This window comes from Bombina bombina, chromosome 2, assembly GCF_027579735.1.
Source record: "Bombina bombina isolate aBomBom1 chromosome 2, aBomBom1.pri, whole genome shotgun sequence".
NCBI classification, from domain to species: Eukaryota; Metazoa; Chordata; class Amphibia; order Anura; family Bombinatoridae; genus Bombina; species Bombina bombina.
In genome coordinates, this window is record NC_069500.1 from 492,523,608 (window position 1) to 492,547,418 (window position 23,811).

A 23,811-nucleotide genomic window follows, 5' to 3' on the forward strand; every position below is an offset into this window, starting at 1 on the left:
AAAGCAATTAGTACTTCTTTAAGTAAAGAACGAATAAATTCCATTTTAAATAAATATGAAGATTTATCAGCATCAACCTCTGAGACAGAATCCTCTGAACCAGAAGAGTCATTAGAATCAGAATGATGATGTTCATTTAAAAATTCATCTGTATAAAGAGAAGTTTTAAAAGATTTTTTATGTTTACTAGAAGGAGGAATAACAGACATAGCCTTCTTGATGGATTCAGAAACAAAATCTCTTATGTTATCAGGAACACTCTGAACATTAGATGTTGATGGAACTGCAACAGGTAATGGTACTTTACTAAAGGAAATATTATCTGCATTAACAAGTTTGTCATGACAATTAATACAAACAACAGCTGGAGGAACAGCTACCAAAAGTTTACAGCAGATACACTTAGCTTTGGTAGTTCCAGCACCAGACAGCGATTTTCCTGAAGTATCTTCTGACTCAGATGCAACGTGAGACATCTTGCAATATGTAAGAGAAAAAACAACATATAAAGCAAAATTGATCAAATTCCTTAAATGACAGTTTCAGGAATGGGAAAAATGCCAAGGCACAAGCTTCTAGCAACCAGAAGCAATGAAAAATGAGACTTAAATAATGTGGAGACAAAAGCGACGCCCATATTTTTTTAGCGCCAAATAAGACGCCCACATTATTTGGCGCCTAAATGTTTTTGGCGCCAAAAATGACACCACATCCGGAACGCCGACATTTTTGGCGCAAAAGAACGTCAAAAAAATGACGCAACTTCCGGCGACACATATGACGCCGGAAACAGAAAAGATTTTTTGCGCCAAAAAAGTCCGCGCCAAGAATGACGCAATAAAATGAAGCATTTTCAGCCCCCGCGAGCCTAACAGCCCACAGGGAAAAAAGTCAAATTTTTTAAGGTAAGAAAAATGATTGAATCAAATGCATTATCCCAAATATGAAACTGACTGTCTGAAAAAAAGGAATGTTGAACATCCTGAGTCAAGGCAAATAAATGTTTGAATACATATATTTAGAACTTTATTAAAAAAGTGCCCAACCATAGCTTAGAGTGTCACAGAAAATAAGACTTACTTACCCCAGGACACTCATCTACATGTTTGTAGAAAGCCAAACCAGTACTGAAACGAAAATCAGCAGAGGTAATGGTATATAAATAAGAGTATATCGTCGATCTGAAAAGGGAGGTAAGAGATGAATCTCTACGACCGATAACAGAGAACCTATGAAATAGACCCCGTAGAAGGAGATCATTGAATTCAAACAGGCAATACTCTCCTCACATCCCTCTGACATTCACGGCACGCTGAGAGGAAAACCGGGCTCCAACCTGCTGCGGAGCGCATATCAACGTAGAATCTAGCACAAACTTACTTCACCACCTCCATAGGAGGCAAAGTTTGTAAAACTGATTTGTGGGTGTGGTGAGGGGTGTATTTATAGGCATTTTGAGGTTTGGGAAACTTTGCCCCTCCTGGTAGGAATGTATATCCCATACGTCACTAGCTCATGGACTCTTGCTAATTACATGAAAGAAATGGGGCCTGTTGGGACCATGGAAATCTGGCAGCATATGGGGAGAGTTTGGTTGCCTTGTATGTATCTCTGTTTCTACTTTGTAGGATGCAGTGCAATGATTAAGTATAGACAATGGAAAATGAGTTGAGGGGGCATAATTTTACTCTTAAACCCATGCAGCAAATTATTAGTGCAATTCCTTGAGTCTGCCCTAAATATATATATATATATATATATATATATATATATATATATATATATATATATATATATATATATATATATATATATATATAGAGGGGCATGTGGCCTTGGGGTTCAATTGATATGATAAAGGGCAAAGATCTCATTCAACACTACTAAACTGCCATATTCAAGCTCAGCACTAGCAAACCAGTAATAACCGTTTGGAAGGACAGAAGATTTGTTAACCAGTAACAAAATACTGAACTTTGTCCAGCATGTAAGCAACATACATTGATTAGGGAGGGGTCAGTTCACCCCTATGCATTAGTTTACAAAACTTAGGTTTATGACCTTCTTGTTGATTAGAAGTGCATTGCTGATCCTGGTGCTAGGAGCAGTCTGACACTGTTACATATTCACTAAACCTTCCTTTATCTACCATGACAACCGATGAACAAGCATCTGGAGAAGCAACTAGTTAATATCTTACATGACCTCAAAGTAAATACAGTATAAATCTATTCATGTGTCAATACATCACATATATTCCAAGCATAATAAAACCCACTAGAAAAAAAAAAAGAATACGCTTTTACAACATAAATGGGTAAAAAAACAAAAAACTGTTTGTTAGATGCAAGCAACAATGCAAAAATAAAATGTCCTGCATGTTTAACCAAGAATGGATTTTATTTTTTTTTAAAAAAATTTTATTTTTATATTTAAAATAGGCTTTTGTTTAAATAAAATTATTTACGAGGAAAAATCTATCTAAAAATAGTTCTCATTAAGATACATTAAATCCAAAATGTTTTTTTATTTATGTAGCATGAGGCTGTGTATTAATGGCTGTGATGTGTGATTCTTTTGGTAAATTCCATTAATCCATTCACAACATCATCCTCTCCCAGAGATTTCTGTAAGATTATTTTGGGCATTTATTCTAACTAGAAAATATCACAACCTTGGTTTTGTAGTTCTCAAAACTGAATATGTCTTCAGAAAAACAAAAGTTATGCTTACCTGATAAATTTCTTTCTTTCCGGACATGGAGAGTCCACAATGTCATTCCAATTACTAGTGGGATATTCAACTCCTGGCCAGCAGGAGGAGGCAAGGAGAACCCCAGCAACGCTGTTAAGTGTAACTTTCCTTACCCATAACCCCCAGTCATTCAGCCGAAGGAAATGTAAAAAAAACCCACAAGGGTGAAAAAGGTGCCTGAGGTTTACTCAAAAAAACTGCCCAATTATAATTAAAAAGAGGGCGGGGTTGTGGACTCTCCATGTCCAGAATAAAATAAATTTATCAGGTAAGCATCAATTTTGTTTTCTTTCCTATGACATGGAGAGTCCACGACATCATTCCAATTCCTAGTGGGAACCAATACCCAAGCTAGAGGACACGGAGTGAACAGGGAGGGGAAAAAAGGCAGGACCACCTAAACAGAAGGCACCACCGCTTGAAGAACCTTTCTCCCAAAAGTAGCCTCAGCCGAAGCAAAATTATAAAATTTGTAGAATTTGGAAAAAGTATGCAAATAGGATCATGTTGCAAATCTGTTCCAAAAAAGCTTCATTTTTGAAAGCCCAAGAAGAGGAGACAGGCCTTGTGGAATGAGCCGTAATTCTCTCAGGAGGCTGCTGTCCAGCAGTCTCATAAGCCAAACAAATCATACTTCTTAACCAGAGGGAAAGAGTAGTAGAAGTGGCCTTCTGACCTTTACGTTTTCCAGAGAAAACAACAAACAGGGCAGAAGATTGCCTAAAATCTTTAGTAGCTTGAAGGTAAAACTTTAGAGCATGCACAACAACCAAGTCATGCAAAAGACGTTTCTTATGAACAAAGGACAAAAAAAAGGAACTACAATTTCCTAAATAATGTTTTGATCCAACACCACCTTAGGGAGAAAATCCGATTTTGTACGAAGGACCGCGTTATCTGCATGAAAGATAAGGTACAGGGGAATCACACTGAAAGCTCAGAAGCTCTGTGAACAGAAGAAATAGCAAGGAGAAACAAAGCCTTCCAAGATAATTTGATATCAACAACAAGATTTGGCTCAAAACGGAGCCTGCTGCAAAACCTTAAGCACTAGATTAAGACTCCAAGGAGGAGCAACAGGATTAAACACAGGCCTGATTCTGACCAGGGCCTGTACAAAAGCTTGAACATCTGGTAAGTCTACCAGACTTTTGTGCAAAAGTATAAATAATGCAGAAATCTGACCCTTTAGAGTACTGACAGACAAACCTTTCTCCAGGCCATCCTGAAGAAAAGATAAAATACAGGGAATGTGAACCCAGCTCCAGGAGAAACCCTTAGATTCGCACCAATAAAGATATTTCTGCCATACCTTATGGTAAGTCTTGTGAGTAACAAGTTTGCGAGCCTGAAGCATAGTATCAATTACCGCTTCACAAAAACCATGTCTAGACAGAACTATGCATTCAATCTCCAAGCAGTCAGCTTCAAAGAATCCAGGTTTGGATGGAGGAAAGGACCCTGAATTAGAAGGTCCTTCCTCAGAGGTAACCTCCAAGGAGGTAGAGATGACATCCTTACCAGATCCGCGAACCAGATCCTGTGAGGCCATGCAAGAGCTATTAGGATTACTGATGCTCTTTCCTGTTTGATACGAGCAATGACTCGTGGAATGAGAGCAAACTGAGGAAACATATGCCAGAGAGAACATCCAGGGAACCGCTGGAATATCTATCAGAACGGCCCGAGGATCTCTTGACCTTGAACCGTACTTTGGAACCTTGGCATTTTGGCGGGACGCCATCAGATCCAATTCTGGAAACCCCCCCACACCTGAGGGTTATGGAGAGCCCACTCCCCGGGATGAAAGGTCTGTCAGCTCAGAAAATTTGCCTCCCAATTGTCCACTCCTGGAATGTGGATGGCAGATAGGAGACAATCGTGAGCTTCCGCCCACTGCAGAATGCGAGTCACCAGCTTCATGGCCAAGGAACTCCGATTCCCTCCCTGGTGGTTGATGTAAGCCACTCAGGTGATTTTGTCCAACTGGAATCTGATAAACCGGACTAGAGATAACCGAGGCCACGCTGACAGGGCATTGACGATTGCCCTCAATGCCAAGATGTTTATGGGAAGAAAAAGACTCTTCCTGAGACCACAGGCCCTGAGCCTTCAGAGAACCCCAAACAGCTCCCCAGCCTGACAGGCTGGCATCCGTAGTCACAACAACCCAGGAAGGTCTCAGGAAGCAAGTTCCCCGAGACAGATGTTCCTGTGAAATCCACCACAAGAGAGTCTTGTTAGGGGGTCCAGATTTATTCTCTGCAATAAATCTGAATGGTCTCCGTTTCATTGACAGATCATGCAAAGCTGCAGCAGTCGCAGAAGGAAAGGAGCATAAGGAATGATGTCCATAGAAGGCACCATCAGACCAATCACCTCCATGCATTAAACCACTGTTGGATGAAAGGCAGACTGGAGAGAAAGGCAAGCAGCAAGAAGTTTGGATTTTCTGACATCCGTCAGGAAAATCTTCATGGATAAGGAATCTATGAGTGTTCCTAGGAAACACACTCTTGTAGACAGAACTAGAGAACTCTTTTTCAGATTCACTGTCCACCCGTTGGAACGTAGAAAATCAACATCTCTGTATGAGATTTTGCTAATTGAAAAGAGGACACCTGAACAAAGATGTCTTCTAGGTAAGGCACCACTGGAATTCCCTGGTATCTGATCACTGCCAATAGGGTTCCCAGGACCTTTGTGAATATTATGGGAGCCGTGGCAAGACCAAACGGAAGGGCAATACACTGGAAATGCTTGTCCAGAAAGGCAAACCTGAGAAACTGGTGATGATCCCTGTGAATGGGAACATGTAAGTACGTGTCCTTCAGGTCTATGGTCCTAATGAACAGAACTTCCTGGACCAATGGAAGAATGGAACAAATTGTTTCCATCTTGAAGGACGGAACCCTGAGGAATTTGTTGGGACACTTGATCTAGGATGGGATGAAAAGTTCCCTCCTTTTTGGGAACCACAAATAGATTTGAATAGAATCCTAGACCTTGTTCCTTTAGAGGGACTTGTACAATAACTCCCAGGGAGGATAGGTCCTTTACGCAATTTAAGAAGGCCTTCTTTACCTAGTTTGAGGATAATCTTCACAGGAGAAATCTGCCCCTTGGAGGGCAAGACTTGAATCCTATTCTGTAACCCTGGGATACTATGTCCACAGCCCATGGATCTGGGACATCGAGTATCCAAGCCCATCAAAAAAAGAGAAAGCCTGCCCCCCCACCTGATCCAAACTTGGATGGGGGACGGACCCTTCATGCTAATTTAGAGTCAGCGGAAGGCTTTTTGTCTTGTTTTCCTTTGTTCTAGGGCTGGCTGGATTTCCAAATGGGCCTGGATTGATCAGGCTTGGAAAGGGAAGAGGAGGATTTCTGTCCCTTAAAGTTACGAAAGGTTGTCTGACGACCCCTAGGTCTATTCTTCTTGCCCTGAGGAAGGAAAGATCCCTTTCAACTCGTAATCTCTGAAATGATCTCCGCCAGACCAGGTCCAAAAAGAGTTTTTCCATTATAAGGTAAAGCCAAAAGCTTGGCCTTTGACGAAACATCAGACAACCAAGATTTAAAACCACAGAGCTCTGCGAGCTAGCACAGTGAAACTAGACATCTTAGCTCTAAGTCTAATTATCTGTATGTTGGCATCACAGATAAAAGGTATTGGCCAGTTTAAGAGCTTTGATCCTATCTTGGAAATACCATAGTTTCCTCTGAAATAAGATCAGGCAAGGCATCGTACCAATAAGATGATGCTTCCGCAACCGTGGCAATACTCTCTGCAGGTTGCCACCGTAATCCTTGATGGATGTACATCTTTTTTTAAGTAAGCCTCTAGCTTTTTATCCATTGGATCTTTAAAGGAGCAACTATCCTCTATAGGAATGGTGGTTCTCTTAGCAAGAGTAAAAATAGATCCTACTTTAGGCACAGTGTGCCATGAGTCATGAATACAGTCAGCAACAGGAAACATCTTTTTAAAAACAGGGGTAAGGGGATAAAGGAACGCCTGGCTTATTCCATTCCTAAAGCTATAATTTCAGACATCTTCCTTGGAACAGGAAAAACCTCCTCAGAAGATAAGAGAATCATAAACTCTGACCAGTTTAGAAGACTTTGTGGGGTTGACAGCAATCGAAGGTTCAGAGTCGTCCAAAGTAGCTAAAACCCCCTTCAGTAGTAACCGGAGGTGTTCAAGCTTAAATCTAAAATTTACCTCTTCAGATTATGAAGATTTATCTGCAAAAGTGTCAGAGTCTGAGATTTCCCTTTCAGAAGCTACTGAAGTATTTTCCTCATCAGACAATTGAGCAAGATTAACTAATGCAGACTTAGAGGGGTCATAAGCCTTGCTAGCAGGCAAATATTTAGATTTCCTTTTAAGCTTACCCAAAGAAGGGAAAGCAAACAAAGCCGCAGATACTGCTGAAGGAATCTGAGCTGGCAAATCCCCTGGTAAATAAAACACCCCCAGGAGGTTGTGAAGAAACAGAAGGCACAGAATGAGGAACCACTAAGGCTTGGGACATTTGAGAGAGCTGAGGCATATCACACACAGCAGTATCCGGAGAGTTACTTGGCTCAGAATGGAGTAATTTGTCCTTAAATTTAAAGTCTCAGCTAAGCATGATGAACATTGCATAGGCAAAATAATTTGGTTCTCTAAACATAATAAACATTTGTCCAAAGAGATGGACTGATTCTGTTCTGAGTCCATAGCTAACAAATTCCCACTGTAAAGGATTTAATGAGAATGCACAGTAATTTAAAGGCTCTTTAAAAACAAAAAAAGATTTGTACTTTAGGCACTGTGAGGCAAAAATTATATAAAAAAAAACTAATAGCCAACCTTAGACAAAAAAACTAAGCGTCTGTCTGAGGCTCCTACCATTATAGTAAAGATTATCCCACTAGTAAGAGGATCTAGACAAGCTGAGCAGCCGCTCCAGCAGAGATCTGTAGTTCTAAGCACTCCGATCAGCAAATCTGATGTCGGCACCTCCACAGACAAGATGCTCCGTATACAGGAGAAACAGAAAGTCACGTAACCAGACGAAAATGAACTGCGTCACAGATTAAATGCACGCGTTATGAAACGGCCAAATAAAGTACCTCTTCTAATGTATGCACAAAAACCTCATTGCACATAAATATGAGCCAAATCTCTAATAAAGGACCCCTTAGCCAAGAGATTAAGGAAATTGTCAGATAAATTTTTTTTAAAAAAAATACCCATAAATCTCTCAAACTCTCATTCACACATCCTCTATTGACAGAGGCAAAGATAATGACTGGGGGTTATGGGTAAGGGAAGTTAGTGATAATCTGCTGGCCAGGAGTTGAATATCCCACTAGTAATTGGAATGACGTTGTGGACTCTCCATGTCATAGGAAAGAAAAGGTTATAGAATAAACATACAAAGTTGAGCAATAGAACTTAAAGGTACATAAACCCCTTAAACAAATTTCCATTTTCCTGTCCCTTTAATCTCACTGTTCCTCTGCATTTCTATGTACACAGAATCAACCCCCTCACTAAGTTGCAACAAGCTCAATGAATAGAAGATTGTTTGGAGTGGAAGAGTGCACAAGGACCACAAGTGTGAGGAGAGAGGGAAAAGCAGTACAAATAAAACCTATAAATGGTGTAGGTTTAGTTAAATAAAAACTATTTAAATTGTTTTAAGGTAATGATTATTTTTCTCCCTCCAGTTAAGTAGAGCTGAAGTTGATCAAGTATAAATAATTAACCTATTAAACTGGATATAGTTTACCTCCCAATAAATGCCGTAATTATCTTATGCATTTCTAATTATATATAACTAAAATCAGTAATTTTCTTATAAATCTGGAAAGATAATCTGAAAATGTATTATTCTATTTTAAAATTAAAACCTTTATGTAGAAAAACCATGAATTAGAGTTTTACTGACTAGTGATTTTAATCAATTTAATTTAGATAAGATCCACTCTGCCCTTGGAAAGAAATTTAAACACATTTAAACCATCAGCTCCAGAGCAGCAACACTACTGGGAGCTAGCTGAACATGTCTGGTGAGCCAATGCCAAGAGACATGTGTAGCCACCAATCAGCAGCTAGCTTCTAGTAGTGCATTGCTGCACCTGAGCATAGCTTGGTAAGATTTTATATATATATAAAAAAAAATAATATTGAAGAGTGGGGTAAATTTAACAGGTTTAAATTAAAAAGTAATGGATTAATAAATAAAGACTGATTACCACATTCAGAGACATTTGTGCTGTGCGATTACAATGTGTAAAATAATATAACGATATGATATATATCAGATTATAGATGTTGCTCTCATTCACACACAATTTAAATATTGTCTAGTAGTCATAAGGTCAAACACCTATTTGTTGTTTGAGATACCCTAGTTGTGTTACTTGCAACAGTATGCTAACCGGAGCAGTCTTCCAACACCCATACTGTACAAAGAAATATAAGATCAAATTCTACATGACATGCACTACTCCATTCATTGTCTATCTCTTGAGTTGCCTATGTTGTAAATTCTATTTGGGAAAGACCATGGATGACACAAAAACAAGGATGGCGAAACATCGATAGTCAATTTTATCAGCAATCTCATCAAGAAAATCCGAACAGCCAGTTGCATGATACTTCATATAGAGAGGCCATAAAGTCAAAGACCTCAGGTTCATATTCATCGATCATGTTCCACAGCTACGAAATGGAGGAAATCATGCCAAGATCCTTCTTCAAAAAATAAGCCTGATGGATTTTTGAACTAGGAACTCTAACCCCTAGAGGACTCAATACTCATTCAGTATGGCAATGCTTCTTGTAATAGGCTGAGTATTCATTACTCCCAAAATATCTTTTTCAATGAGACAGTTTAGGATCCATTGAATTTTTAATAGTTTTTTGGCTTACATGTACTTTTATTTTTATTTTTTTCATTCTTTTCACTTTTCATGTTTATATTTAAATTTTTGTTGTTTTTTTTTTTTTTTGTAAATAATTTTTTATTGAGGTTTTTGCATAACAAATATAAAACAAAATACACCTTTTTGACAAAAGTAGTAAGTACAGACAAGATTGACCAAAATACTTTGGTAGCTATATAATACATTGCTGAAAGGCTAACGAAACCTCGATTTTTCAGTGAGATATCATGAATGCCTGACCAGTTGGAAACATATTTTTAGGTCTCATGGACCAGAAATTTAAAAAGTAAAAGATATCTGGTGGTCAGATGTCTAGCTCTTTAGGAGCTTCAAAAAGGAGCGTGTATGCAAATATAGAGTTGTCATATGAAAATATATAAAATATTTACAAAAATGTGAGGGGTGTACTCACTTGGGGTGTGTGTGTATATATATATATTAGAGAAGGATAGAATATACCACTAACCAGTAGAGGTATAAGCTCTGGATCTAGTGAAGCGCACAGTGAAAAGGTCAACCAAACAAGCATTAAAATTACAATATAAGAACAATAAAATAAAAGAATAAAATACAATAAAATGAAGTATAAGAATATGGACCCCCCAATAAAAGCTGCTGGAAACACAATCCCGCGAATAGGCGAAATATCTTTTCCAAATATTTCTAAAATGAAAATAAATTACAGAAGGGATATGGGAGATATGTTAGAAGCGCTAATATATAGAGGTCCTGACCGTGTATAAATAAATAGATATCGTAATGTCCAATAATAGGTATACAATAATATTATAACTGTACAATGTGATTAAAACACTTATAAAAATGAATAAAAATGTAAATATTGCACATAGAATATATGGAAAGCTGACTTATATGCATAAATCCTTATACAAACAGAAATACAGCAATAATAAAATAACAATCTGGATAAAACATGCGTTAGAGCTGTATAAAAACAAATAAGTGTATACTCATAAAAACACACTATAAATAAAAGCACTTGGAATGCAAGGAAAAAAAGAGAGAGAGTCCCAATATATGAAGAAATCCCAATTTGTGATAAAAAAAGGTTATGTAATAAGAAATCATATGTGTTCCTTTCTTAATAACTTCAAGCACCCTTCAAACGGTGAGCATTACTCCAGGCGAACCCCTTAGGGTATATATTCACAGGAACTGCCCTCAATCACTATGCGGTAAGATACAGGTGTTAGTCCTCTATGCAGCTCTTTGCCGTATTCAGACAGTGTCACTTGTCTCACAGAGATGTCCTGGAAGGCTCGTGTAACTCAGTTGGTATATAAAAGACAACAGTAATGCAAAAACCAGTGCAATATTGTCTAACACCAATTTATTATAGTATAGATTTACAATGCAAGCGTTTGCACTCACATTTACAAACATCAATGGTATGAGGTAACTAAAAGCATCACATGCATCAGTGGATATACAGATGAATGTATCAATAAGGTGGTCTGCGGTGTGTCGGTCTCAAAATAATACTCTAATCAGCCTTACGCGTTTCTAAAGTGAATTATAGAACATTCATCCTCCCCCTTTCCTCAGAGGCTAGAATATTATGATAAAGAAGCAACTCACCGCATCTGTTTAAACAAAATCGGAACCAAACGCTGTTCCGCCCACTAACACCACTACCACACTCATTGGTTTACCGTTAGAGGTGTGTGTCTGGACCGGAAGTCATTCAACCTCCTCAGATAGGATATCGTAAGAAGCAAAAGTTAGGACTGACAGCCCATATTACTCAATCTCTCACACAGAAGTAGAACACGCCCAACACTCATGTGTAGCGTGTATGGGGAATATACTCGCATCTGACAGTTGTCAAACACGAGAACATAACCCACTATATAATTTTGCAGAAGAAATAGATATATACACAAATGCTAGATGTGTGAGAATCCAGGGTCCTAAGTCTGTGAACAGATGGTCCAATATAAAACCATTCACACATTGTGATGTATAAATTGAAAAATTTATATATAAAGCAATCGTTATTTAAAATTAGCCACTGCGCTGTCAATATAAACAGGAACTAAAATATATAAGTTGAGGCTATAAAATATATGAGAAGAAATCCTCAATGTACACACATACAAATGAATAAATATATATGTATACACTAAGGGCACCTAAAAATAAGTGTCAATACAATTTTATTATACAAATTAATAATATGTTGAGACGATTAAGAATTAGTACTAACCAAAGATATATGTACCACAAAAAAACTTTTTAGCTAATATTGGCTAGAAGTTAGAACATTTTAATATTTATATTAATATTAAACAAGATGATTATAGACGGTATATATAGAGTTATGGAGTTAGATCTTTTTATGTAAGAATCAAGTAGCTTTATTTATTTTAGAAACCTTTGTAATTTTTGTATCGTTTTTAAACTCTTTAATTAGAGTATACTTGAAATTAATTCTATATGCATATTAAGTTGTATTATCATATATACATTGCATGGTACAATTTATACTGTAAAAGGTGGTCTGCGTGAGTGTCAGTCTAAACTATAATGACATATAATATATATTATCTTATATACTGGTCATGTGTTTTTAATATTTATATATATTTTTAATATTTATATGTTCTAACTTCTAGCCAATATTAGCTAAAAAGTTTTTTGTGGTACATATATCTTTGGTTAGTACTAATTCTTAATCGTCTCAACATATTAATTAATAAAATTGTATTGACACTTATTTTTAGGTGCCCTTAGTGTATACATATATATTTATTCATTTGTATGTGTGTACATTGAGGATTTCTTCTCTTATATATTTTTATAGCCTCAACTTGTATATTTTAGTTCCTGTTTATATTGACAGCGCAGTGGGTAATTTGAAATAACGATTGCTTTATATATATATTTTTCAATTTATACATCACAATGTGTGAATGGTTTTATATCGGACCATCTGTTCAGACTTAGGACACTGGATTCTCACACATCTAGCATTTGTGTATATATCTAGTTCTTCTGCAAAATTATATAGTGGGTTACGTTCTCGTGTTTGACAACTGTCAGATGCGAGTATATTCCCCATACACGCTACACATGAGTGTTGGGCGTGTTCTACTTCTGTGTGAGAGATCGAGTAATATGGGCTGTCAGTCCTAACTTTTGCTTCTTACGATATCCTATCCGAGGAAGTTGAATGACTTCCGGTCCAGACACACACCTCTAACGGTGTGGTAGTGGTGTTAGTGGGCGGAACAGCGTTCAGTTCCGATTTTGTTTAAACAGATGCGGTGAGTTGCTTTATCATAATATTCTAGCCTCTTAGGAAGAAAGAATGTTCTATAATTCACCTTAGAAACGCATAAGGCTGATTAGAGTATTATTTTGAGACCGACACACCGCAGACCACTTTATTGATACATTCATCTGTATATCCACTGATGCATGTGATGCTTTTAGTTACCTCATACCATTGAGGTTTGTAAATGTGAGTGCAAACGCTTGCCTTGTAAATCTATGCTATAATAAATTGGTGTTAGACAATATTGCACTAGTTTTTGCATTACTTTTTTCTTTTATATACCAACTGAGTTACACGAGCCTTCCAGGACATCTCTATGTGAGACAAGTGACACAGTCCTCTATGCAGCTCTTTGCTTGTATTTAGACAAACACCTGTATCTTACCTCATAGTGATTGAGGGCAGTTCCTGTGAATATATACCCTAAGGGGTTCGCCTGGAGTAATGCTCACCGTTTGAAGGGTGCTTGAAGTTATTAAGAAAGGAACACATACGATTTCTTATTACATAACCTTTTTTTATCACAAATTGGGATTTCTTCATATATTGGGACTCTCTTTTTTCCTTGCATTCCAAGTGCTTTTATTTATAGTGTGTTTTTATGAGTATACACTTATTTGTTTTTATACAGCTCTAACGCATGTTTTATCCAGATTGTTATTTTATTATTGCTGTATTTGTTTGTATAAGGATTTATGCATATAAGTCAGCTTTCCATATATTCTATGTGCAATATTTACATTTTTTTTTTGATTCAATAATTTTTATTGGGTTTCAATTGCAATATATAACAATAAAACATCCATAGTCATTGACAAAAATATGATCAGAAAATAACAGTATAATTATATGAATATTTCAAATGGTCCCAAACAATTTTATTTTTATTAAGTTTAAACTAATAGCTAATTTCCTAATATATTGCCCAAAATTTTAAATCTAGATTTGAAAAGAAGAGAGAAAGAAAGTAAAGAAGAGAAGAGGAGAAGAAAAGGGGGGGAGAGAAAAGAAGAAAAAGGGGAGAGTATATAAGGTGAATCGAAGGTTCTTATTTTATAACAGGTCCACTTATTCAAGTTGTACTAGACCTTGCTCCCAGATAAAGAGTAAGTCCGCAAAATATTCCTGTTTGCCTAAGTAGCAGTAATGTTGCTTTTCTAAAGCCAAGATGTGTTTAATGTCAGCCACCCATTGTGAGTGAGTGGGGATTTTTTGTGTCTTCCAAAGCCTTGGGATTAGTCTCTTTGCGCATGTAAGCATTAATTGAAGTAGTTTCTTGCGGTAGGAGCAAAATATAGGCGGTGTGATATTCAGTAAGATAAGTTTGGGGCTAAGAACTACGTGTAGGCCTATGATCTTATAAATGGTGTGTTCTATTTGTGTCCAGTACGCAGTCAAAAGGGGGCATTCCCACCATATGTGTAGTAAAGTACCCGTCCCACCGCACCGCCTCCAACATGCAGAAGAAGCTGAGGGGAAAATGCACCTAAGACGGTGAGGTGTCAGGTACCAACGTGCAAGGATTTTATAGTTCATTTCGGACAGAAACAAAGATGGAGAAGCTGAGTGTGTCATCTTGAAGCAAAGCTTCCAGTCATCGTCATTAATAGTCTCTGATAGCTCCGAAGACCATCTCTCTACAAAAGCAGGTCGTTTGTCTGGAAAGGAGCCTCTAAGTAATTTGTAGGATATTGAGAGATGTGCTTTTTTAATATCTGGGTTTATACACAGTCGTTCAAATGCCGTCAGTTGTCTTGACACAATATTTCTATATGTACTTTTGTAAAGTGCGTGACGTATTTGAAAGTACGCGTACCAGTTCTGAAAAGGAGTTCCCAACTCCTCACATAATACTGATCTATCTTTGATTTCACCTGATTCCAACACTAAGTACGCGGGTATACTACTTAAATGTTCCTTGTCATTAGTATGATCCAAAGTCACGTCTTGAAAAAAAATCTGATTCCCCAATAATGGGGTCAAGGGTGAGATCGGAGAGGAAATTCCTGAAGAATGCGTGATCACGTAATCCCACACATCCAATGTGGCCTTGATATAGCTATTTTGGTAAGCAAGTATCGGCCTCTGATTTTTGGGCAACCAAGCAAGATCTCTCATATAGTCAGTCTGGAGCAGCGAGCTTTCAATTTGTACCCATAGAGCCGAATGACAAGCATGAGACCAGGAGATCACTCTAGTCATATGAACAGCTCTGTAGTAGTTCATAATATCTGGTGCGCCCAGTCCACCGTCCTCTCTCCGCAAGTAGAGAGTGCTCTGGGAAACCCTGGGTCTCTTATACGACCAGATGAATGAATTAATCATTCTTTGTTGGGATCTTAAGTAGGAGTTAGGCACAGCCATTGGTAGCGTCTGAAACAGAAACAAATACTTCGGTATCACCATCATTTTAGCTGTATTTATCCTCCCTCTCCATGATAAATGGCCTTGTCTATGCCAACCCTCTAGAAGATTTTTCACCGAGCCTTGGAGACTAATATAGTTAACTTTAAATAGATCTAAATAATTGCATGGGATTGTCAGACCTAGATATGTAAGCTTATCCGTAACCCGAAACTTTGTGTGTGATCTTATATAGTCAATATCCTGTTGAGGTGTGTTTACCAGTAGTAATCCCGACTTCTCCATATTAACAGAGAAGTCGGAAACCTGTCCGTACTCGTCCAGAGTCTGTATTAGTGCAGGGATAGTAGAGGAAGGTGATTGTAGCGTAAAGATGATATCGTCTGCAAACAGCAAGCATTTTTGGGTGATATGATTATATTGTAAACCTATTATGTCCATGTTATCCCTGATTTTAGTAGCAAGAATCTCAATAGTGATTGCGAATAAGAGTGGCGACAACGGGCAACCCTGGCGGGTACCATTAGTTATGTGGAACGGCTGTGAGATAGTCCCATTTACCCGGACCCTAGCTTGTGGGCTCGAGTACAGTGCTTGAATCTTGGATATGAACGCAGCGGGAAAGCCGAATTTCGACAGGGTCTCCCACATAAAATGCCAGTTGACCCTGTCAAAAGCCTTCTCGGCGTCAGTTGACAAGAGTGTTAGGGGTGTTTTATTATTATGCGCTGCTTGTAAAGAATGTAGGACTCTGATGGTATTATCTTTCGCTTCCCGTCCTCTAACAAACCCCACCTGATCTGGGTGTATAATTTTAGGCAAAATGGTGTTTAAACGATTAGCTAATATTTTAGCATATATTTTCACATCTAAATTTAAGAGTGAGATAGGTCTATAGTTACCCGCCAGAGTGCTCGATTTATCAGCCTTGGGTATGACCGTAATAACTGCCTCTAATAAGGAACTAGTAAAGCTCCCACCCTCATCTATCGAAATGAATAACTTATGCAATGGTGTACTCAATTGAGGCTGTAATAACTGATAGAATTTGGCTGTTAGGCCATCTGGTCCGGGCGATTTGCCACTGGGGAGTTCTTTAATAATGTTCTGGATTTCTTGTAATGTTATTGGTGAATCTAACTTGTGCTTATCGGCTTCCGAAATTCTCGGGGTTTTAACGGTAGAGAGATAATCCGTTATATTAGTGACTTTCTCCTGGGATATGTTAGGGTGAAGATTATAGAGTTTGGAATAATAGGAAACGAAGGTGTCTGCTATATCCTCATGTGTACTGACTAGTTTACCCGAGGGGTGGATAATGGACTTGATAAAGGAAGTATATTTTTGTTTTTTAAGCATCCTAGCCAATAGCTTCCCTGCTTTGTTGCCCTCGGCGAAAAACTTTGCCTTAGTGGTGAGAGCTCTCAAGTGTGCTTTCTGTGTCAGGTAGTTATTCAGGCATTCCCTCGCTAAGGTAAGATCCGCAAGTGCCTGCTCTGAAGTCGGGTCCCTTTTGTGTCTTCTATCTGCAGTACTTAATGTATCAGTCAAGGATAGGAGTGTAGTCGCTCCCATCTTTCTAAGGGCTGCGGTGTGTTGTATCAGGTGGCCCCTAATAAAGCACTTATACGTCTCCCAGTTATTTACCACTGAAGTATCTTCTGGTTTATTCAGCAAGAAAAACTCATTGGATGCTTGAATCAGACTTTCTAAGGTTGTCTGGTTAGTCAAGATGGACTCATCAAGTCTCCAATTCAATGTGTTCTTGGGTCTAGTAGGCCAATTAAAGACCGTCAATACCATGCTATGATCCGACCATGGGGTGTGGGTGATTTTAGACTGTTTCAACTGAGATAAGAGCATTTGGTCACACATAACATAATCCAGCCTAGAATAGGAGCGTTGTGGGTGCGAGAAAAACGTATAATCTTTCTGCGTAGGGTGTGCTATTCTCCAAGTATCAAATAGGGTTAAAGTGTCTAGGGCCGCACAATTAGCTTTAAGTGTTTTGGTATTAATATATGTTTTCCCTGTCGAGTTGTCAAGTGAAGGGAGCATAGTAAAGTTAAGATCACCTCCCAAAATGATAGGACCCTTAGATATGTCTAGTATGGCATTCACAACTGATTTAAAAAAGGGAGCTGTCGGCTTGTTTGGGGCATAGACGTTGGCTAGAGTGACCGGTGAGCCATAATATAATCCAACTACAATCAGGAGTCTGCCCTCTTTGTCTGTGTATTTCTGGAGGAGCTCAAAAGGGACCTTTCGTCTGACTGAAATGCAGACACCATTTTTCCTGCCCGTGCCTGAACCAAGATAATGTCTGTCAAAATATCGTGTGGCTAGTTGAGGTTCGTGTCGTTTTTTAAAATGGGTCTCTTGTAGCATCACTATATCTATGTTTTTTTTATGAAAGTCACAATACGCGATAGAGCGTTTTTCAGCCGACAGAAACCCTTTAACGTTCTGAGTGGCTAATGTAAGTGTACCCATCCTTGACTGTAGTGTCAGTCAACTAGAGTCGGGTTAAAATTTATGAGACTCAGTAGTATGTCTTGGACGTCAAAAGGCTCAGGATTGTCAATAGCAAGTTATAGTATTAAAAGGAAAGTGGGAAGAAAGAAAGTAGGGAAAAAGAGTGTAATAGACTATTTGTTATTAGGCAAAATATATTATCTCAGAAAATTCCAACTACCCAACAAGGTAGCAGGATACAATGTAAAAAATCAAATAAGAATAAAGCAATAAACTTACAACTAGTGAGGCATAATAACACACTGGACTTTTACTACATGTCATTAATAAACACTCAGCCAAGTCTCGTGAGGGTTCTAATCTTATCCCCTCATCAAAACTTACTATCTGAGGTATCGTGTGTCCGATCTTCTATTAGGGGGTGATATGTCCAGAGTTTACCTACGTCTAGTAAGAGATATTTAGTTTATTCCGAACCATGTAATTTACCTCCAGACGATTCAGTCTAAGATATTAGTATTTAACGGTGGGGACAACATCTCACACTTTCATGAACATGCAATTACTATCTATATGAGGAACATAAAATAAACATTTAAATTTCACACATTTTCAGCAGTATCTATGGTTAAGTCTCTCAGATGTCATATGTAACCCTAAACCATAGACTATTAATAGATAACCTATTGTACTAAGTCTCCCATGATCAGAGGCCACATATAGAAGTGAAAACAAAATAGGGGGAAACTGAGAGAAGGGGCCTAGATTTCAAATAAATGATAAAACTTATAAGTCCCTCTCAGCAGACAGGGGTCTCTGGACCCTGGACCCCCCTCACACACGGCCCACCTCTGAGAAACAGCCAGAGGAACATATGAACTGGTTATAGTAACAGAGGACTGCGCGCCGTGGGGGCCCAGGCGTTCAGTTAGAGAGAACTCGTACATGGGGGTGACATATAGTAATACATAAGAAGTCATAACCTTGAATCTCATAACATACTATAAATGACTTCTACACTAAACATGAGAATAACAGTTTGAAATGACTTAACGTACTTAACCTTAAATTCACACAATCTTAACATCTCAGTGTCATTTTATATACTTGCCCAACGACCCTACAGGTCCTGCGGGGTTCAGGCAAACACCAATGTTTCAACAAGTTGTCCAAGTCTGTCCCAAGATGGCTCAACAAATGCAAGCCATAAAGAAAATGTCCGTTTCAAGGAAGTTGAAATGGTAGCAAAAAAAAAAAAGAGAGAAAAAAGTGCAAATTTGATCAGCCTGGATGTGTCATGACTGGGTCTAGTAGGCCAGGTTGTTTTCGTTTGAGCTGATTGACCACCTTTTCAGATCCGGTTGTCTTCGGTGGCCTCGTAGCCACTTTGCTCTTAGGATGGTTTTGCGGTGGTTGTGCAGGTTCCTTGCTTGGAGTGGAGATTCCCAGTAGGTTGCAAAATTTCTCAATATCGTTAAGAGATTTGCATTCACATCGGCTTCCATTTTTTACAGATATTACTGAGGTAGGAAATCCCCATCTATAAGGGATCTTTAACTGACGTAAATGAAGAGTTAGAATCAGAAAGTCTCTCCTTTTTTGCAAAGTTCTTGCTGATAGATCTTGAAAGACCTGAATTCGATTACCTTGGTACATCACATTTTGCTGCTTCCTAGCCAGATTATATATTTCCTCCCTCTGCTGATAGGATTGGAATCGGACTATAATATCTCTGGGTGGAGAGTCCGCATCCGGTCTTGGGCGCAGAGCTCTGTGGGCCCTGTCCAATACAACATTATCTAACTCTGTATCGTCGTCATTAGCCATTTCAGAAAATAAGCCTTGCAAGAAGTCCCGTATCTCGTTATTCTGAACGGTTTCTGGTATTCCTCGAAATCGCAAGTTATTGCGTCTTGTGCAATTTTCGAGGTCATCTATCTTGTCCTCAAGTTCTATGAAGTGTTGTTGTTGATGGGACACCTTAGTGGACATGTCTGCCATTTTTTGGGAAAAGACAAATTCATGCTCCTCTAAGGAGTCAACTCTTCGGCCTAAATCTGTAATGTCCTTTTTCAAATCTGCGCATTCCTCTTTGATGCATGACTTGACTTGATCAATTAAGGCTTCCATAGCTCTATAAGTTATTGGAGGTTCTTCTTCTGTATCGTTTATCTCTGGAGATGAGCTTCTGGAGTTATCCGGACTATCATTCTTATCTGCAATAGTATTAGATTGCGGGGGTGTAGCACTTATTTTATATTTATTCTTTTCCGTCTGCTTAAAGAAGGCCTTGACCCCCTCCTGGGATTTTTGTGGCGTTTTATGCATCTTGTCAGATTTTGTCGCCTTCCTCTGTGACATCTTAATTTTCTCTGCTGTAATCAAATTATTGCATACAGCTTCACTTCAGCGTGTTAGTCCCCACTCCCCAGGGCTTGTGCTCCCACAGAGCGATCACGGGAAAGGGAAGGCGGGTATGACCCACTGCCACTAAGTGCAGCAGGAAAGGGGGGGGAGCGGGGAAGAATAAGGCGTTATAACCAGTGTTATATATATATATATATATATATATATATATTCAGGTGCTTTCAGATATAGGCTTCAGGGCCTCCACTCCCCTGCAATAAGGGTATAAATGTCTGGCCAAACCCAGGCTAGTGCTATATAGTTCTCTTGGTTTCTGAGCTGTCAAGCAAAATAAATACTAACAGGGCAATAAAAAGACATCAGGGATAACAGTAATTCAACCCTCCAATAGCAAGTGGGCCTGAGAGGGTCTCTGAGCAAATGTGATAAATTATAAGTTGTCACACTCCCTTCAGCAGTATCTAGAATGAGTTGTCTGCTCTTTATACTCTCTGGGCCTTTAAGCAGATAATGTCCTTAATAGGGTTCTCTCATGGTGTTGCTGATACAGAGATAGTAAGCTGCGTCACACTCCTCCTCAGTTTAGGCCCTTTCTGTTTGATCGTGTAAAAATCATGTAAAAATGGAGTCAGCAGAGAGGGAAAGGAAAAAGCAAAAAACAAATGAGTTCAAACATGTATATAACGATCCATGAAAATGTCACATCTTAGTATATTTGTAGCTCCTCATTATCCATAGAGCAGTTTATGACTGTCCAGCTTCCAGTACTTACTACTCTGACTAAGAAGGTTATTCTCTGTCTCTTAGATGAATAACTGTACAATAGTTTTATGGCGCCATGTTGATGCTAAGTCTTATGGGGTTTACAAAGATCAACAACAATGGTGACAGGGATGAAAACGCTGGGCTTACCGGATCCGGATCTGTAGTGTAATGTCTCTCTGTGTTAAAAGCACCTCGGAGCGGAGCCCCGACCCTCCGAGGTAAAGACAGGCGTCACGGATCCTTTAGGACACAGACCAGATACCGGCTCCCCCACTCCTCCTCCCTGATCAGCAGCAGGTTTGTTCCCCTCTCCGGGTGTAGTTCAGTGTGGGTGAGCGGATATCAGCATGTCCGCTGTCATGTCTCTGTGCGCTATCAGCTTCAGGCCTCAGAATCGGCTCTAGCAAGCAAACTCCTAGTGCGCATATCTCAGGCACCTCTCCTTCGGCAATTTCAGGTTCCGGTCTTTGTCCCTAGGTCAAATCCACTTGATAGCCAGTGGTTGGGCTGAGTGGGTCAAAGTGAGTACTGCATAAGCCCAGTGTGTCTTTGAGAGCTTCAGTGTGTTGCGGCCATCATGGTCGGCCGCTCGCTCCGCCTCCGCAATATTTACATTTTTATTCATTTTCATAAGTGTTTTAATCAAATTGTACAGTTATAATATTATTGTATACCTATTATTGGACATTACGATATCTATTTATTTATACACGGTCAGGACCTCTATATATTAGCGCTTCTAACATATCTCCCATATCCCTTCTGTAATATACACACACACGCATATATATCTATACACACACACACACAGTTGTGCTCATAAGTTTACATACCCAGGCAGAATTTATGATTTCTTGGACATTTTTCAGAGGATATGAATGTCAACACAAACTTTTTTTTCACTCATGGTTAGTGTTTAGCTGAAGCATTTATTATCAATCAACTATGTTTACTCTTTTTAATACCATGTATTGCCCCCTTTAACATCAATTACAGCTTGAAGTCTTTTGTGGTATTTGTGGATGAGGCTCTTTATCTTCTCAGATGGTAAAGAAATCAAATTCTGCCAGGGTATGTAAACGTATGAGCACAACTGAGATAGAGAATGTATATCTATCTAGCTATCTAATCTCTATCTAAAATAGCCGGGAGCCCAGCACTCTAACCTTTAAGGTGTATTAGCTACCTGGGTGCTATCCTCATTGGTGTACATACATCTCTTGTCTTAGAAGGGCACTTGCAGGATTTTTACATCAATAGGTTTTTATTTCAACTTTATAGTGATAACCGTTTGATTGTCGACGTTTCGGCCCCTGTTTGGGCCTCTCTCAAGACAAATATGTTCTAAAATGTAGGGCTGCAACAACTAATCGGTAAGATTGATCATAAAAATAGTTGTCAAAGAATCTCATCAATTAGGTGGTCAGCGATTAGTTGGTTAATTGCACAGCACCAGCTGCTTCAATCAGATGAACTCCTGCACATGGTATTGTGCAAACATTTTTATAATTTTTTTTTCTATCCGATTAATCTGATGATTATTGTCCGATTAATCGGATAGAAAAAAAAAAAAAGATTAAAAAAATAAATAAATTCAATTTTTTTTGCACAATCTTAGTTGCAGTAGATCATCAGATTAAAGCAGCTGATGCTGTGCAACTGACCAACTAATCGCTGACCACCTAATTGATAATGAGATTTGTTGACAACTATTTTTATGATCAAACTTACCCTACTAAAATGTAAAACATATGTTTCAACCAATACAAGCAAACAAATTTAAATAAAGGAAAACAGTGACACCACTCACCCCACAAATCACTTAACTAAAATCTTAAAACGAGGTAAAACATAATACTGCAGTTTCTGAGAAATAGCATAACATTTCATGGATATAAGATCATGGCTACTAATACAGGCACATCAGGATTGAAACAGCAAAAATCGGAAGTGCAATTAAAATTTCAGATGATGGAAACAAATAATGGTGATAGCCTCATATGAACATAAGCAAAGGTCTATTGAATTTAAATATCAGAACAAGTAAGTCATGGCGTGACAGCCGAGATCACTTTAATACAAGGCTCGCTGACGGAATCTCTCAAACAGCGGATGTAGAATAACTAAATAGCCACTCAAGCGTGTCAAAAGTATGCAGCTGGCAAATATCGTATTTAAAAACAATACAAAGTTATTTGGACATTGTACTGCATGAAGTAAGATATTGCTATCATAATGGCAATTAACAAAAAAAAAAACAGACCATTAAAAAATTTAAAATAGAAAATGTGTAGTTTCTTACACAAAAGGACTTAGAAACTGGAAGAAACTGACAGGAAAGGGTGAGGAGATGATAGAGAGCGAGCGCAGGCAGTTAGAGCAGATAATAGAGATAGAGAATATATATATATATATATATATATATATATTATTTTTTTTTAAGTGCTAGAATTGTAATCTAATTGCTGTTGACACTAATTAAGTAATATTTCAGTAAAGGTCATTTACATTGCAATAGAAGGAGCTAACGGTTCTGTTAGAGCACTCCCTGCTTGTTATGCAAGCGTACTGCATTTAGATGAACATAATAGCAGTAATTAAAAAGAAGGGCCTCATATCCATGACCTATAAGGAAAGCTATACTGCCACCATGGGTCTGTAAAAGGATAAACATACTTTTAATTTTTTTTTTTTTGCCGATTTAAACCAGGTATAAAAAGTTATTAATTAAAAGATGTGGAAGGAGTTGCAATTGACTGGTTTGCACAAATCAAATGTAAACACTGAGGAGATGCTGTCATATAGTTCTAGTCATATCTAGAAAACGGGAAACTAGAGAGAACAAT

The 23,811-nt window shown here is 38.4% G+C and overlaps 1 protein-coding gene across 1 annotated transcript in view; it reads right to left on the bottom strand.

Moving 5' to 3' along the window:
- Window positions 1-23,811, bottom strand: part of PES1 (pescadillo ribosomal biogenesis factor 1) — a 68,079-nt gene that overhangs the window by 13,341 nt on the left and 30,927 nt on the right. The window lies entirely within an intron of this gene.